We start from the raw sequence: 17,318 nt of genomic DNA, 5'->3' as shown, positions 1-17,318 counted from the left end.
AATTAATTGCTGTTCTCGAAGGTAGAACTGTAAAATGGAGGTAGAGGTTGGGGAGAAGGGGGCAAGAGGAGGAGAATGCATCCTGCATCCAGCAGAATGTCTGGGAGATGACAACCAAGTGACATGGTGGGTCTGAGACAGGGCAAGGGAAGGTGGCCATGCCCAATCAGAGTCCAGGATCAAAAGGTGACATCTTCTGGATGGAGGTGGAGGCTGGAGCTCCAAGTTCAGACTTGGAGATGTTCAGGTCTGGATGATTAAGAATAACTCATTGGACTGAAAATTAGAAGATATACTCCTGCTGGGAAAATCCTCTGTCCAAGGAGGTAAAATGAGGGATGGAAGTAGAAAGAATCCTAAAGTTACAGTCAAGAGTGTAACGTGCTCTCCTGGCAGTTACAATTACTAGTCTGTCCTAGACCCACCAGAGTACCTTTGACCACTGTCCTTTGCAGTGTGAACTCTACCCGGCTCGCCTCCTCTGAGGCCTTCTAAGGTCTCTGGCCACAATCTCTTGAATCTATAGCTTAATAACCGGTAGCGCACTCAAGAACAATCACGTGTAATCTTAAAAGCCTTTATTATACCTACTCACATAATGCCCTAACTGATGCCCTGACTTGTTAGTTCCCTAGTGAACACCTGGTCAGAAGACCCATGTGTTCACTACCAAAATCCTTACCTCTTTCGGCTACCCATCTTGGCTTGGCCACCCAGGCTAGGAGCCAGGGTGAACAGCTCGAGGTTAAAGAGGCCAGTTGCTGCCTGCAGTGGGCTTATATAGGGCCTGTGAGGTCACACACACAGCCAATCAGCGAGAGAGTCACCCATTACGAAGCTATCTCAATATGGCCAGGATCCCGCCCAAGGGCAGTCCTAATATCCACAGAAATTTCTGGGCCTCAATCCCGATGCACTGTGTCCGCCCATTTAAAGGGCCCTTACAATTCCCTTTCTCTTGTTTTGCGGGAACCGCACATCTCACCAAGCTAAACTTTTAGCACCAGCTATAGTTCACTTGGTCCATGAGATGACAGAGTGTTATGCCCAAAGAGGTACAAAGCAGCAGATCAGTAAACAGAAGTATGACAATGAGAACCAGGCTCAACAGTGGCCCAAATGTTCAACCCATTCATCAAAGTCATACTCGAGATAATAGGCCAAAGAGATTGGATGCCAATGAGGTAGGATGTCAACACTGAGGTGGGAAGTCAACAAGGTAAAACATCACAATTCTAGTTAACAAATATCAGTAGGTATGTTGTCACAATTCTAGTTACATTTATCACAGTTCTAGACCAATTCTAGTTTCTTACAATTTTCTGTTGCACTTTTTACACTCCTAGAACAATTCTAGCTTATCACAATTCTCAATTGCACTTGTCACAATTCTAGAACAATTCTAGTTTATCACAATTCTCTATTGCACTTTTCACAATCCTAGAGCAATTCTAGCTTATCACAATTCTCTATTGCACTTGTCACAATTCTAGAACAATTCTAGTTTATCACAATTCTCTATTGCACTTTTCACAATCCTAGAGCAATTCTAGCTTATCACAATTCTCTATTGCACTTTTCACAATCCTAGAGCAATTCTAGCTTATCACAATTCTCTATTGCACTTTTCACAATCCTAGAGCAATTCTAGCTTATCACAATTCTCAATTGCACTTTTTCACAATTCTAGAACAATTCTAGCTTATCACAATTCTCTATTGCACTTTTCACAATTCTAGAACAATTCTAGTTTCACAGGTGCACATAAGCAAAGTCATGTCCAGTAACATTGTCTCAATAACAATGGCAGGTGGGTGTGTTGGTTTTTCACCCACTAATTTAAAAGCATAGTCCTTCAATAGAAAGCATAGGGCAAAGCCTCTTCCCAGGCCACCATATGGCAAGTGGCCACGGGAGAAGCAAGCAGGCCCATTGTCCATTTACAGTCTTTATATTGCGTATCACCCAAAACAGTCCATTTCAGCTGCAACACTGGAACTGTGTCTGGTGTCTCTGGTCACGGTCAGTAGGGGCATCGCTGCCATCAGTGTCTGAAGGGCTGCGGACATCTGGCTGGTCTCTCTGGACTGTTGTCTGGTCCTTCTCTTGGATCCCCAGGTTACAAATGTCTCTGGTGGGGATGAACTCTGCTGCTGGATCTGCACCTAGGAAGGAATGTCCCCGGGGCCCAACTTGGGCCTTTCCAAATGCCATCCAGGCCTTTCCACATCACAGTGGAAACAAAGTTGTTGTCAAAAAGATTAACAAGCCAGACAAAAGTCAGTCTGTCACTTAGCTGCACTTTCTGTGTATGCCCGAAGTGCATTGCTAAGGTAAAATGCAAAGAATTTAAAAATGTAAAACCAAAATAATTTAAAAGTGTAAAACCGAAATAGATTAAAAATATAAAACCAAAATAACTTTAAAATGTAAAATCAAAATACTTTGAAGATGTAAAATCAAAAATGTTTTAAAATGTAAAATCAAAATTTAAAAATTGTAAGCAATCACATATCCCAAAATTCCCTTCTCTTGTTTAGAAGAGAAGATCTTGGGGATAGTCTGTGCAGTAATGACTTTACTAGAACACTCGGCTATATCCCTGAATTCTTTTGCCTAAAAATCAAAGTTTGAATTTCTGATACCGAATTGTACTCCAGGAGTGTGAATCAATAAATCTGATATTACTTTTCCTCCTGGGTCAAAGATCACACACTGTCTATTTATTCTAGTGATTAAAACAGCAATTTTCCAACCCATTCTAAACATAAACACTGTTTTATAAGTACCCGTAGGGGGTTGGGAAATCAAGCTCACCTGTGGAAGTGGAAAATCCACGAGGTAAGAAAAGAGGAGTTTCAACTCTCCAAAGACGATCCTAGCAGTTTTACAAGTATAAAATTCCACTCTCTCTAACTGCAAGATCTTATCCCTGTAAGGTTTCTTAGAAATTAACTGAACTGTATTTTCAAAACTTTTCTGATTATACTCAATACCCCACAATTCCTTTTTGCCTTGGGGCATAAAGCCTACTCCGGTCCTTTGAAAAGACACAGGAGTTTTGAATGGATTAATGGGCAGTGCTGATGGTATTATCGCCCTTCCTTTTCCTCCTCCCCCTACTCCCTTGGCCCAAGAAGGTGAGGCAGAGGGAAGAATTGGAAAATCCCCCAAAGGCTGATTTAAAATCAAACCTGAGCTTTGCACATAAAAAGAACTAAACTTCTTCTCAATGAAAGAGTAATCAATAAATTCCTTAAAACAACAATGCACAAGGTAAACCAACAAAATGCTAAGAAGAATTTCTACAACTGAAGTCCATGTGATTCGTTTATTTCCTTCCTTAGTTTCTGCCACTGGTTTGAACTCTTCCTGTTCTATCTGTAGTAACCTAGCTTTTTCTTCTTTCTCTATCTCCATCTGTAGTTTAACCTGCAATTCCAGCAACTCTTGCTGTGGCATTTTATACTCTCTACTGTCATACAATCGCATTAGCTCTAGGTTGCTCCCTCTCCAAGCTCTATTTACTGGGTGTGGGGATAGCCTTTGTGGAGCTTGATTACAAGCTTCCTGCTGTTCTTCAGTGGTGATCTTTGTTAAAAGATCTTCCATCTGGCTCTTTAACCTCTTTATATAATAAGCATTATGTTCAGCTGTGTCCTTGAGTCTGATCCCAGATTTACCTGGGTCCATATTGCTTCTCTGTCTTCCCTCTTAAGTGGCGTTTCTACCGGATCTTTCAGAATCTTAATTCTGAATATTAAATATTTTCAAAACCTGATAATTCCTGATGCGTCCACCACGTTGGGCGCCATTTGTAACGTGCTCTCCTGGCAGTTACAATTACTAGTCTGTCCTAGACCCACCAGAGTACCTTTGACCACTGTCCTTTGCAGTGTGAACTCTACCTGGCTCGCCTCCTCTGAGGCCTTCTAAGGTCTCTGGCCACAATCTCTTGAATCTATAGCTTAATAACCGGTAGCGCACTCAAGAACAATCACGTGTAATCTTAAAAGCCTTTATTATACCTACTCACATAATGCCCTAACTGATGCCCTGACTTGTTAGTTCCCTAGTGAACACCTGGTCAGAAGACCCATGTGTTCACTACCAAAATCCTTACCTCTTTCGGCTACCCATCTTGGCTTGGCCACCCAGGCTAGGAGCCAGGGTGAACAGCTCGAGGTTAAAGAGGCCAGTTGCTGCCTGCAGTGGGCTTATATAGGGCCTGTGAGGTCACACACACAGCCAATCAGCGAGAGAGTCACCCATTACGAAGCTATCTCAATATGGCCAGGATCCCGCCCAAGGGCAGTCCTAATATCCACAGAAATTTCTGGGCCTCAATCCCGATGCACTGTGTCCGCCCATTTAAAGGGCCCTTACACAAGAGATCAGAATTCCTTGCTCTGACTCTAAGTTGCACTGGGCAAATTACCCCACAGGGCTAGCATAAAGGAAACATTTACCTTAAAGAAATGGGAATTAACTGTCAGGATCTAAAACTACACAGAGATTATTGTTATATCTCCTAAAATGAGGGTATTAATCTGCCTTATTTTACAGAAGAGGAAGCTGAGAAAAGTTAACTGTCTTATTCAAGACCATACATGAACTATTCATCGTCCCTTGGTTGATAACCTCTATTCAACTCATAGAAGCCTTAAAAAATAAGATGTCATAAAGCAGAGGGTACTGAGTTCAGATTATTCATCACAGAGATGAGAGATAAAAATGGCATTAAAGATCATAGTCCCACCTCATCATTTCTAGATGGGGAAACTGAGGCTGAGGGATTCAGTGCCCTCTCCACAATCCCAAAGTTAAGCTATTAGTTTAGCAGATGAACCCAGGTTCTCCCAAAGTGCTTTTTCTTCTGGGTAAGCAGCTAGAAGGCACTGTGGAGAGAGCTCCGAGCCTGGAATTAGGGAAACCTGAGCTGAATCCTGACCTAGACCCTTATTAGTTGTGTGACCCAAAGCAAGTCTCTTAACTGCTCCAAGCCTGTTTCCTCTTTTGTAAAATGAGAATTGGCATGAGAAAAAAAAGTGCTAATATCTGTAAAGCACTTTGCTAACCTTAAAGTACCACATAATGCTATATATCATCATTACTAAATGCTATGTATCATTATTACTCTATATGTTGCTATAAAATGCTATATATAGCATCATTACCATGATGCAACCTCCTCACTTTATAATGGAGGAAGAAGAGGAAAGTGAATGAGCTTTTATATAGCACCTACTATATTCCAGGCTTGTGTTAAGTACTTTACAAATATTACTTCATTTAATATATACAACAAACAACCCTGTGAAATAGGTGTTATTACTTACCCCATTTTACAGTTGAAGAAACTGAGGCAAACAGAAAATAAGTCCAGAGTCAAAGAGTTATTGTGTCTAGGCTGGATTTGAACTTAGATTTGAATCCAGCACTCCCCACTGGGCGAGTGAACTATCTAATGAAAAAAAATAAAGGTAAAGTGATTTGTCCACAATCACATAGCAAATTCTTGGCTCCCAGTTGAGTGGCACATCCATTGTACCGTGTTCTTTCATGTGTGTCTCTTTTATGGGAAGGAAATGCTTATGGATGGCATCAGACCCTTGTAGACAATGCTAAGTAGTTGAAGTAATAGCAGCTGATTTAACCCCCGGACTGAGCTGCGTCCCCTGGAGATCCTTCCGTCCTTGGCTGTGCCTGCTGGCACTTATGTTCTCCAAGCTGCCTTTCTTAAAGTGGGATTCCTGGATTTTTAAAGGAAGTTTCCATGTCTCAGATCATAAAAGCTAAGGGTGGGGAGACTTCTCCTCTCTGTGCCAAGAACAGTAGCCAGGGCAGGAGCACTGGAGGCGTCTGTCTAGACTGGCAGAATGGGAGACAAAGCAAAGTAGAATTATTTACAGACCTCAGAAATCTAAAGTCAGGCGATAAAGACAAAGTCATTAGGTCCATAAGTGAAATCAGATCCCCAAGGGCGTGAATATTTTCCCAGCCTAACTTCATCCCTGTCCCAACCAGAGGGAAAGTAATATTGGAAAAAAAGCTCTGTATTTTACTGAAAGACAAAGGTGAGTTTGAATAGAAATGAGGTATCTCACTTTACGCAGTAAAAGCTTAAGAACATTAGAGTCTTAAAGGGTCTTAGAATCTATAAGAACCTTAAAACATAGAATGTTAGATGGGAAAGGGATCTTAGACCATGGAATGTTAAAATGGGGAAATGACCTTAGAACATGGAATGTGAGAGCTGGAAGGAACATACCACTAAATGTAAGGAAGAAGAGGAAAGTGAATGAGCATTTATGTAGCACCTACCATATTCCAGGCTTTGTGCTAAGTACTTTACAAATATTACTTCATTTAATATATACAACAACTCTGTGAAATAGGTGTTATTACTAATCCCATTTTACAGAATGAGCATTCTGGCAGTAGAAGGGATTTTAAGGCAAATAGCCTAGAAGGCTAGAGCAGGAAGAGATTCCAGAGACCATTGCCTCTAACCCTCTCATTTTGCTGAGGAAGAAAGGGAAATCTAGAAACAGAAAGTGATTTATTTGCTTTAAGTCATTATAATTGACCGGGCTAGCCCATGGCTTATTTAGCCCAGGATACTTTCTCTGACAAGTGTCTTATGAGAGGATAAAATGATCTATCTCACCCCCCCAAAAAAATCATCTATGGAAAGGATTTCAGTTTTTTCATATATAATATGAGAAGATTGAACTAGATAATTCCTAGAGTCTAACATTTTCTTTCTCCTCTGAATTTCATGCTCACAGATATTTTTTCTTTTTCTTTTTCTTTCATTAAAGAAAGACAAAATAAGAAAAAAGAAAGACAGAAAAGGAATATAAAATAAAACAGAGCAGAACAGAACAGTGTCCTGTGGCTAGCAGAACGCCAGAGAAGATTCAAAATATATAACAATAAATTACCAATTCAAAAAAGGATATATAACAGTAGCAGAAATTATATTCATGAGTGTCTAGACTGTCTTTCTTTACTTCCTTGTAGGTTGTTCTTTTGTTCTCTGATGTGCACCTTTTTCATTTTATTTTTTTCCACTTTTCATTCCCCCACCCCACTTTCCCCAAGCAGGCTATAGTTAAGCAAGGATATATTTATGTATACATATTTAGATATATACATACATACACTAACACACACATACATACACATATACACATATCTTTCCTGTCCCTGCTAACTCTGCTTTAATTCTACTCCTTAACTTGCCTTGGTATTATTTCACTTCCCCCTAGCCATGGATCCCTCCCTTCTCTTCTCCCTCCACCCTTTGCTTTCCCCTCCTGGTTTCTTTATAGATTTTGGAAGGTGCTATACTCTTCACTTCATGATATATGTGTAATGTTGCCTGTTTAACCCATTCCAGATGGCTCACAGATATTTTCAGCATCAACTTTAAATGTATCTCCTTCTATACTCTGCAGCTCTCAGAGATAGTGGAAAGAAGGGACTGATCTGACTTCCCCATTTTACTTGGGCACAGAGAGGTTCAGGGACTGTGTCACACAGGAAAAGAGTAACAGCTTAAAATTCGAATCCAGTCTTCTGACTCCAAGTCTGGTACTCTTTGCACTACACCAAAAAAAGGATGTGACACATTTTGTAAATCATAAAGCATTGGAGGGATTATTATCTTCATGCATGTCATTCAAGGAGTGATGTAGTGTTCTGTGTTTTCATTTCAGAGAAAAACCTGACCCGAAAGCGGGGGAGAAAGGAAAGAAGGCATCGGAAAGAGCGAAAGATGGACCATTCCCATTGAACACCACTCCCTGCCTCCCCTCCCCCAATCTTGGTACAAAGAAATCTGGACCAGGGAAAAGAAAGGGGCAGCACTGACTCAGCCATTGGGGCTCCTCACTTACCTGGTCCTTTCCTTCCAGGGAAAACTGAACATTTTTCATTCCTCCTTTCTTTTTCTTTCCTTGTTTTCCTCTTTCTCTCCTTGCTTTTTCTTTTCCTTCCTTCCTTCCTTCCGTTCTCATTTATTCTCTTGCTGCTATACTTCATTTCTTCTCTGTCAACCTTCCTCTTTCTTCTACTCCTTCTGCTTACCTCCATGTTCTCTTCCTCTTTTTTCTTCCTTCTATTCCCTTATTTCTTCTCTTCTTTTATTCCCTCCCTCTCTCCTTTCTTTCATCAATCCCTCCCCTTCTTTCTCAATAGAAAGAAATAAGTTTACAAACTTCAGAGTTGATCTTTAACAACACTCTTGAAAGATTCAAGTCCATCGAGAAGCTCACCAGCATCCTTCCTGATATTCCAAACAAGCACAGGAAAAAGCTCATTCTGTTCTCCATGCTGGTTGTAACCTTGGGGGCTGTAGTGAAAGAAGAGATATCATCTCCAGAGGACAGAGACAATAGACTTAATTCAGCTGTCCAGGACAAAAGAGCAGGAGACACATTACCAGAAGACCTCAAGTACTTCTTTGGTTAGCCAAAAGCCTCTCTTCCCCTTTGTACTAACCCCTTAAGTCCAGCTGCTCTCCATGAGAAGAGACCCTCACCAAGCATGGGCTTTCAGCAGTCATACATCTGAGGGATTCAAAAGGTCTTTGATCTGGGGTCACAGCTGATAGAATGCCAGAGCTGGAAGGATCCTTGAAGATCACTAATTCCAACCCATTCAAGTTACAGAGGAGGAAATGGAGGCCCAGAGAGGGTGAAAGACTTGATCTCCTATCGCTGAAAACTTAACATTTTGATGCTAAAGAAGCAACCATAACTTCTCTCCGGTAAAAGAGAAGGTTAAACTACAAGATGAGCTTTCTTTGTCAAAGTGGGGAGGCTTGGGATGTCTTCTACTCAGCTCCACATAGGCAGGATAAGGTCATGAGAACCTGCCTTCAGCCTCTTTCCCAAGGCAGGTCAAATACTCTTGAGCAGGGGTTCTCAAACTACGGGCCTGCGGGCCAGATGCACCGCTGAGGACGTTTATGCGGCCCGCGGGGTTATGGCAAATGGGCTGAGGGGTGGAGACAGCGGTGTGAGGTTTTGTTTTTACTATAGTCCGACCCTCCAATAGTCTGAGGGACAGTGAACTGGCCCCTATTTAAAAAGTTTGAGGATCACTGCTCTTGAGTTTCCTAGAGAATTGGATTCTTTCTGCTCCATCAGGAGCATCCTCCTTATTGTCCCTTCCAGCTGTTTCCACATGTTTAACTTGTTTATTATGACCAGAACCCTGGTGGCTATTGGGAGCAGAAGGATTAGGTCAGAGAACTTCTCTTCCTTGTAGGACCAAGACACCAATTCCAGTCCCAACCCAATCCCCCCATCAAAAACAGCTGTCAGTTGCAGAAAAAAGCCTGGAATTAAAATAGGGATGGATTGGGATAATAATCTAGCTATGGGTTCTTTCTTCCCAATAAGGAAGTCCCTTACATAGGCCTTAGATCTCAAGAAAATAGGGAGGTAGCCAATTAGATAGGGAATATTTTCACAGCTCATTGCTTTAAAACTAGAAGGGATAGTGGAGATCATCTAATACAATCCTTTCATTTTACAGAGCAGGAAAATGTGTCCCAGAAAGGAGAAATAATTATTATAATAGCTGACATTTATATAGCGCTTTAATGTCTACAAAGCGCTTTACATTATTTCATTTGAGCCTCACAACCATCTTGTGAGGCAAAACACTATTATTATTCCCATTTTACAGATGTGAAAACTGAAATTCAGTTTCAGTTAAATTACTTGCTCATGGTCCCACAGATAGCAAGAGCCAGAATCAGGAACAGAACCTAGATTCTGAGTCTAAATCCAGTACTCTTGTGTGGGTGCCACTCTATAGTCCCTTGATGAAATAAATCCGTTTTACTGATTCTGTCACTATGACTTCATTTCTTTTTTCCTAGAAGGCTCTTATGTTTCCTCGGGGCTTTGTATTAAGAAGTAAATAGCCTTGGGAGAAAGAAAAATAGAACAGAAATTAGAAGGGATCTCAGAATCTAGAAGATAGAATGTTAGAATTTAAAAGGAACTTAGAACATAGAACATAGAATGTCAGGGGCTTAGTGACTATCCAGTCCAATACCTTTTTTAAGAGAAAAAAAATTCTGTCCCAAGGAAGGAAAGGTCGTACACCAAGTTAGTGGCAGAGCTGGTATCATAAGCCCCGAGCTCCAATGCTCCTTCCACTAAAGCATTAACACCTTATTTATCAGTTAGCATAAAGGAGGGATTAGATGACCATCATTAGAGAAACAAAGATAGGACATAGGATAGAAGTATGGGGGGATTGAGAGAGAAAGGAACAGAGAACTCCGCAAGAGCATCTTGGGAAGGGGACTACCCTTTGGTACCCAGCTACCAAAGAAATTCCACCTCCTGCACCAATGTGCCGAGGGCTTACTCAGCCCTATAAGCTGCCACTCAGCCCAGTGTCTGATTCCTAACTAGACTAGGAGGGGTCCCCCAAGTCCATGCATGTCTCTCTCATCACTCCTTAAGGGCCACAGCCCTCTCAGTCTCAGAAACCTCATAAATGCTTCTAGAAGGTTAGAGGAACAACTTCACTGGAGAGATGGAGCTTCAGAGGGTTCATGGCTCATTAGGGCTAGAAAGGTCCTTCAGTAGTATACTCCATCCACCTCCTATCACATATGAAAAAAATGGTCCAGAAGGGGGAAACACATTGCTTGGGGCTGCAATGGGGGACTTCCGTGCCCTCGTATTCTAGGCCTTGATGGTGATGTAATGGGATGAGGGGACTAGAAAATGTTTTTATCATTGCCAGCAGGCTCTTGGCTTTCTCTTTTTCTTCAAGACAGTAGCTTTTCAAAGTTTCTTGTTGTAAAGAATAGAAAAATAAAAGAAACAGAAAACCTTTTTGGTTGTAAGTGAATGTTATACTATATAAATAGCTGGGACCTGAACATCTGGAATCCTATGACCTCAGCTACACTTTGCTCAACTGAAGGAAACAAAGATTTGATAGAACAAAGACAGATGTCATGGAGCTCAGAAGATTTGATGTAGATGGGGAAAAGAGTTGAAAGATGAGGAAAGGACCTCTGACAAAGCCAAGTGGACAGAGATGATAATTATCCCCTAGGTTCCTTCCCACCTCTTACATTCTCAGATTCTGAGGGTCTTAAGGAAACTTGGATATAAATGTTGTCCTGGATGGAAATTATTCCCTCCCCCACACACTTCAAATTGCAGAAACAGAAACTGACTTATCCATGTTTAGTTACTCAACTAGGATGGGATGCCAAAACCCAATTAGAGTACAAATTCCCCCGACTTCTCTTCTAGAAGACCCCTCTGGTTTTTTCCCAAAACTAGTGACCTTCAGACCCTGAAAATGGACAATGAAATATCCTTCTGGACAGCGGCCTTCCTCGTCCCAGATTTAACCTGGAGACTCAGTGGGGTACAGGTAGCCTTAAACATCCCAGATATGCCCAGATAGGATGCTAGGGGCTCAGCAAACGTCTGATCCTCCCCACTCCTTTCCCCATGGTCTCTCTGGGACTAGACCCAAAGTGCAGAGCCCAGAGGAGCTTGCTAGGGCAGACAATGCTTAGACTGCCCTTGTAGTCCAACCTTAGCCTTGCAGAGTCCCAGCCCAAAGTTTTCCTCAGCCCATCCTTGTTCTTCCCGTAAAGGGCCAGGAGAGGTCAGCATTCAGCCAGGCAGAGTCATGCAGTCTATGTCTCCTTCTTTCCTCCTCCTAGACCCTCCCACTCCATACACCTCTTAAAGAGTCAATACAAGTTTAATACATCCTTCCCAACTCAGCGGAGGGTCTGAGAGTCACTATATCCAACCTTACATACCCCGTCCTTTCCCAGCAAAAGATTTCCACTATTTTCATTGAGCACTTTCTCCCTTAAAGAAACATACAGTACCTCCACCAAAGCCTATCTGCCATCATGGGATAATGGCAGTAATCTTGAGCTCTCAAAGGCTGTATCAGTGAGTCTAAGACAAATTCTGACTGGTTCTACAGAGCTAGAACATAGGTCCATTGATGGATTGTGTCTTGGTTCTGGATGGCACATGAGGAAGCAATCCATGACCAAGTTGGAAACAGGGTGACGAGCTCTGGGGGAATCTGCAACAAAGACCACTCACTAACTCCCAGAGGACTTAGCAACATGGACACACCATTGGTCACTGAAGTATTGTGCTGATGAGCTAGTGGCCAGTAAGTTCCTGGGCTACAATCCGGGGACTTGCTATGCGGCATTTAGTACATGGTTCTCTCAGTCTCCTGGCAGCCCATCAACGGCTGCCTTCCTCTGCTTCCTGCAGACTCCTACTTTCCCTCCTGCTTCCTTCTTCTCTCTCTCCTCACCCTCTGCTCTCTCCTCTACCCCTTCCTGCTCTCTCACCCTATTTCCCCTTCATGTCAGTTTTTTATCTTGAACCTCAATCAGTCTCCCAAGGTGGGGTTCCCAAAGCAGGTTCTAGCAGAATGGCAGGGAATTTGTAGAAGGTTCCCTTGAGAATGAATAGATCTGATGGAGGAAGGGAAGCTTACCTAGATGCCAAGGCTGTTCCCCATCCTTAAAGCACTGCAATGATGCTCCAAAAAGGAGGCTATTTGTACTACTCTATGGACCTTGTTCCAGTAAGGATGCTTGTTTGTGCACATAGACATGGCAAACGGCAAGAGGCTAAGGAAACAGATTTTTCAGTCATGCATGGGCCTGAGAAACTTTCCAAGCAATGAAACCGGCAGGGGGCAGCGAGGCTCCACTAAAATCCTCCCTGAGGTTCCTTTCCACCTCTTACATTCTAAGACTCTTAAGTGCTTTAAGGAAACTTGGATATAAATATTGCCTGAGATGGAAGGTATGGCTTCCGGCCAACTCCACTGATTGGGATTCAGGACATTTCTCACCTGCCCCCCCCCCCGCCCCGTTCCCCCTCTCCCACCTCTCTCCCTTCCCCCTTCCTCCCACTCCCCCTGCCCATAGCCTAGCAGAATTCATGCTCCCCCTGCCCTGAGACATGACAAGAATATCTCTTCCCTGATACCTGGCTGGCTGTGAGGGACATATAGCAGGAACAGTCTGAGCAGCAACGGAGGAAGGAGGGGTGCAGAAGGCACTTGAATAATTTGCCTTCCACAGGCCCTTCCAGTTCTAACAGTTTCTTATTACTATCTCTTATGGATCTTACATTCAGTGTTCTAAATTCTGTCCTAAAGCCCTTTCCACCTCTCCCATGCTAAGATTAAGTGTTTAACAAGGCTTTGGGCGTAAATGCTGCCCGCCACTGAGAAGCCTCCTTTAGCAGTGACAGAATCTTGCAGGACAGCCTTAGAAAAGACTTTCTCTACAAATCTTGTCTGGGAAGGATAACAGAAGCAGAGGCCCAACACTGCCAGTCACTACGCTCTTCACCAGGCTTTCTTTCCCGATCCCAACAGACATCTGGTGCTGACTAGTCCTAATCTAAATCTTTCTTCAGACCCACACAAATGGAGGTAGCCACAGTACCCCAAACTATTGAGACTGTGGGAAGAGCAGGAATGGGAAAGGATGGAGAGTTATTTTGGGACAGAGATCCTACAAAAACAGGAAGCAGCAGCTGAGTCTTAGAAAACCCTTCCTAGCCCACCTGATTGGAAAAAGAGAATGACAGAGGGAAGGAAAGAGGATGTTGGGCTTCCTCCTCTTGTCTTAGGAATTGCCTGGTCAAGCCAGGCTCTAAGTGGGACATAGCCCCACCCCCTATGGTATTATGGGTCATAAAATGACCCATAACTGAAGCTTTCTCTCCCCAAGCTCCCTCATGATACCTCCCACACACATCCTTTGATGAACAAGAATCCCCCTCTCCCCCACACACATGCACAAATTGTGAAATATAATGTAGTGGTGGAAAGAACAATAGATTTGGAATCTAAGAACTTTACAATCCTGTTCTGATACTTAACTGTGTTATCTTGACATGCCCTTTGACTTGTCCAGGCCTTAGTTTGCTCATCTATAAAATAAGGATTGACTTTGATATTATTTAGGGTCTTTTCTAGCTCTAAACTCTGTGATTTGATGAGTGCCCCCTCCCAGATTTGTGATCTCCTAATATGATCTCTTATGAGTTCCCTTTGGTTTTCTCCTAAGACTAGAGACCCTCAGGGCATTGAAAAGGAACAATGAAGTATCCTTCTGAACTGTGCTGACTGTTTTTAAAAAGACCTTCCTGACCCCACGGTTGACCCAGAGACCCAGCCGGATGGAAGAAGCCTTATCCATCCTACTTTTGAACAAATGGGATGCTGGGGGCTCAGGGAATTCTATTATACTACTCAATGGGAGACAAAACCAGATTATACTGACCCTGATTTAATTCTAGCCAAGTATTTAAGATTCCTTAGTATCACAGAAGTAGAACTAAGAGTAGACTTCAGAAGCCATCTAGTCAAGGATTCTATTTTGTGAATAAAAAACAGGCTCAGGAAAAATGAGGAACTTGAAGATTTCATACAGGTAGTAAGCCTCAGAGACAATGGCTGAACCCAAGACCTTAGGCTCCAGAGCTTTTATCCATCCCACTTTTATCATTCTGCTTCCTCCTCATTTGAAGGATGAAGAGACTGAGATACAGAGTGGGAAAATGAAGACTATAAATAGTAGAGCTCTTTGAGGTGCCTAAGGAGGACTAGCACTTCTAATGTGAAGGCTGCCAAGCCCTTTTCAGGACTGCACATCCACCTATCATGTGCACCTGGCACTCAACTCTTACCTGTGGCTCCAAGAAGTAACGTGCAGTGGCCACACCCTGGCAAAACTTTCTAGACAGATGAGCTAAGCCAGGTGGAAGGTAAGCAACAGGCCTCCATGTCATCAGTGAGATAGAGGAATATCTACCCCAAGGATATGAAGACTGCCCTGTCTAAGCCCGTGAAGGCTGCTAAAACAGGCACTGTGGAGTGCGCAGAGCTTGATCAGACACCAAGGTCATCCACTGCATCCAAGGTCATCAACAGCCATCTTGATTTTTGTCCTGCCACAAGACTTTGATGATTCAGGAAGATTAGGACGTGACTCGGCCTCATTTAAATCCAATTTATGCTCAAGTCAAGACATCACCTTATGTTCTCCATAATCCTCTTCAAAAACAGTGGCAAATAACAAATAATGAGGTCAGGACCTTTACTTGAGAGTGCTCTGACCCCAAATCCAATGATCTTTCCTTGAGACCACATAAAATGTTTTGGTATGTAGAGGAAGATTTTGAATACCCAGTAAGGCTTTCCCAAACAGTGAGGTTTTCATTTTGAAGGCTTTACTCCATATACCTGAAGCTCTAGTGAGGAGAATCAAGCATGGAAACAGGGAGGGATCTCCCATGTGCTCTTCTATCACATCCCTTATCCAGGGACTTTCTAGGGGTGGTGGGAAAAGGGTCTGCTCCCTTCCTCCCCTAACCCCAACCCCAAGATTCATTCAGAAACACTCTGGTTTCCTTGGATGTTTTTGCAGCTTAGGGAAAGAGCCAGCATTAAGTGAAAACATGTGGCTAGGACTCAGGAGTTCCTGGTTCTCATCCTGGTTTAGCTACTTTCTGTGTGACCATGAGCAAGCCGGTTCCCAACTTGGATGCTCTGTAAGTGAGGGACTTGCAAGAGAAGGCTCCCGAAGTTTTCTTCTAGACACAGAAATAATCCTATGAGCTTAAGACTTGATCTTCAAGCTAGTTCTGTGTCCCATCCTGGCCACAGACACAAACAAATGCCACAGTTCCCTTTATCATGAAAGATCATGGTGTGATGAGGAGGAGGAAGGGAAAGGCAAGGCAAAAGAAGCTTTGCCTTTTTACTTCTAAAGGTGAATGTAAATTTAATATAAGTCATCAAGTAACTACTCAAAGGAATGTTTTTGGTGAACTGAAAATTTTCTTCTAATAGAAATTTAAAGCATTAGATCTTAAAAAGATTACTTACTCCTATTAAGAAGGTCTTCACCACTAAATCCACATTGCAGCATCATGGGTTTTCTCATTCGAGTCCCATAGAAATCCTCTGAGTTAGGGAATAGGAGAGAATAATGGAAAGAATACCTTATTTGGAATTCAAAAAACCTGTAATGGAGATAGAGTGGAATTCACTCTTACTAAATATTAAAACCTAGTTGTTAAATTTTCAATGTTAACTTTTGTACCTTAGAAATTGGCAGATGCTTCAAATAAGGCTTGATTCATCATTTTATGATTGTCTAGATTTAAGAAAGTGATAGAGAAAATGTGACTACTGCAGATTAAACTTAAATGTGTCAACCAGAGAGCTGGTTGTTAAATATTTACTACTACATCACTGTACACATATCCTGGATCATCACCTTGAGCAAATTATTTAACTTCTTTGGGTCTTAGTTTCCTCTTCTATAACTAGACTAAATGATTTTACATCCCTTTTAGGCCATAATACTAAGTTCCAATGATTCCTGCTTTACAGATAGCTAAGAGAAATCACTAATGCATTGGATGATAGAGGTGGAATCTATGTACAACGATGAAATTTAATAAAAGTATTACCTATACTCGAGTTCAAAAAATCTACTTCATAAATACAAGAGATATTTAGCAGTTCATCTAAAACAGATCTGGGATTTTCAGTGGACTGCAAACTCAACATGGGTCAACAATGTTGTATGGCAGCACCCAAAAGCTATAAAGATCTTGGGCTGTGTTTAGAGAGATATCTTCCAGGAGCAAAGAGATCTTAAATATTCTTGATACTACATTTTAGGACAAACAATAAGTTGGAGAACATTGACCAGAATGGTGAAGGACGTTCATGGCATGTTATTAATTGGGAGAACTGGTGATGTTTAACCTGGAAAAAAAGGCTCATAGAGAAATGGGGTGCAGAGGGGGAGAAGGACATCATGGCTATCTTTATGTACCTGAAAGCTGTCTTATGGAAAAGAGATTTAATTTAGTCCCAGAGGTCAGAACTAAAAGGATGAACAGAGGGGATGCCATAAAGCTATCCCAAAACAGGATGAGCTACCTCTAAAGGCAGTATGTTTCCTTCCATGTTGAAGGTTTTCCAATAAAGATTAGATAACTAACCACTTCTTTGGTAGGCTAGAGTTGGAATCCTTTCTCAGTAACTGGTTGGGCTAAAAAGTCACTGATGCTCCTTCTAACTTTGGATTTCTGGGAGTCTTTGATTTTGAAACTAAGGCCAGAGAGGGCAAGAGCTTTGTCCAAGATTGCATAGCAAGTTAATGACTGAAGTAGGACATCATCTGCAGTCTCTTGATTCCCAGGCTTGGACTATTTCCATTATTCTGGGGAAGTCAGCACTACCAC

Source organism: Sminthopsis crassicaudata, chromosome 2, assembly GCF_048593235.1.
Source record: "Sminthopsis crassicaudata isolate SCR6 chromosome 2, ASM4859323v1, whole genome shotgun sequence".
In the NCBI taxonomy this organism is placed as follows: domain Eukaryota; kingdom Metazoa; phylum Chordata; class Mammalia; order Dasyuromorphia; family Dasyuridae; genus Sminthopsis; species Sminthopsis crassicaudata.
The sequence above is the reverse complement of the archived record's forward strand: the minus strand, read 5'-3'. Positions refer to the sequence as shown.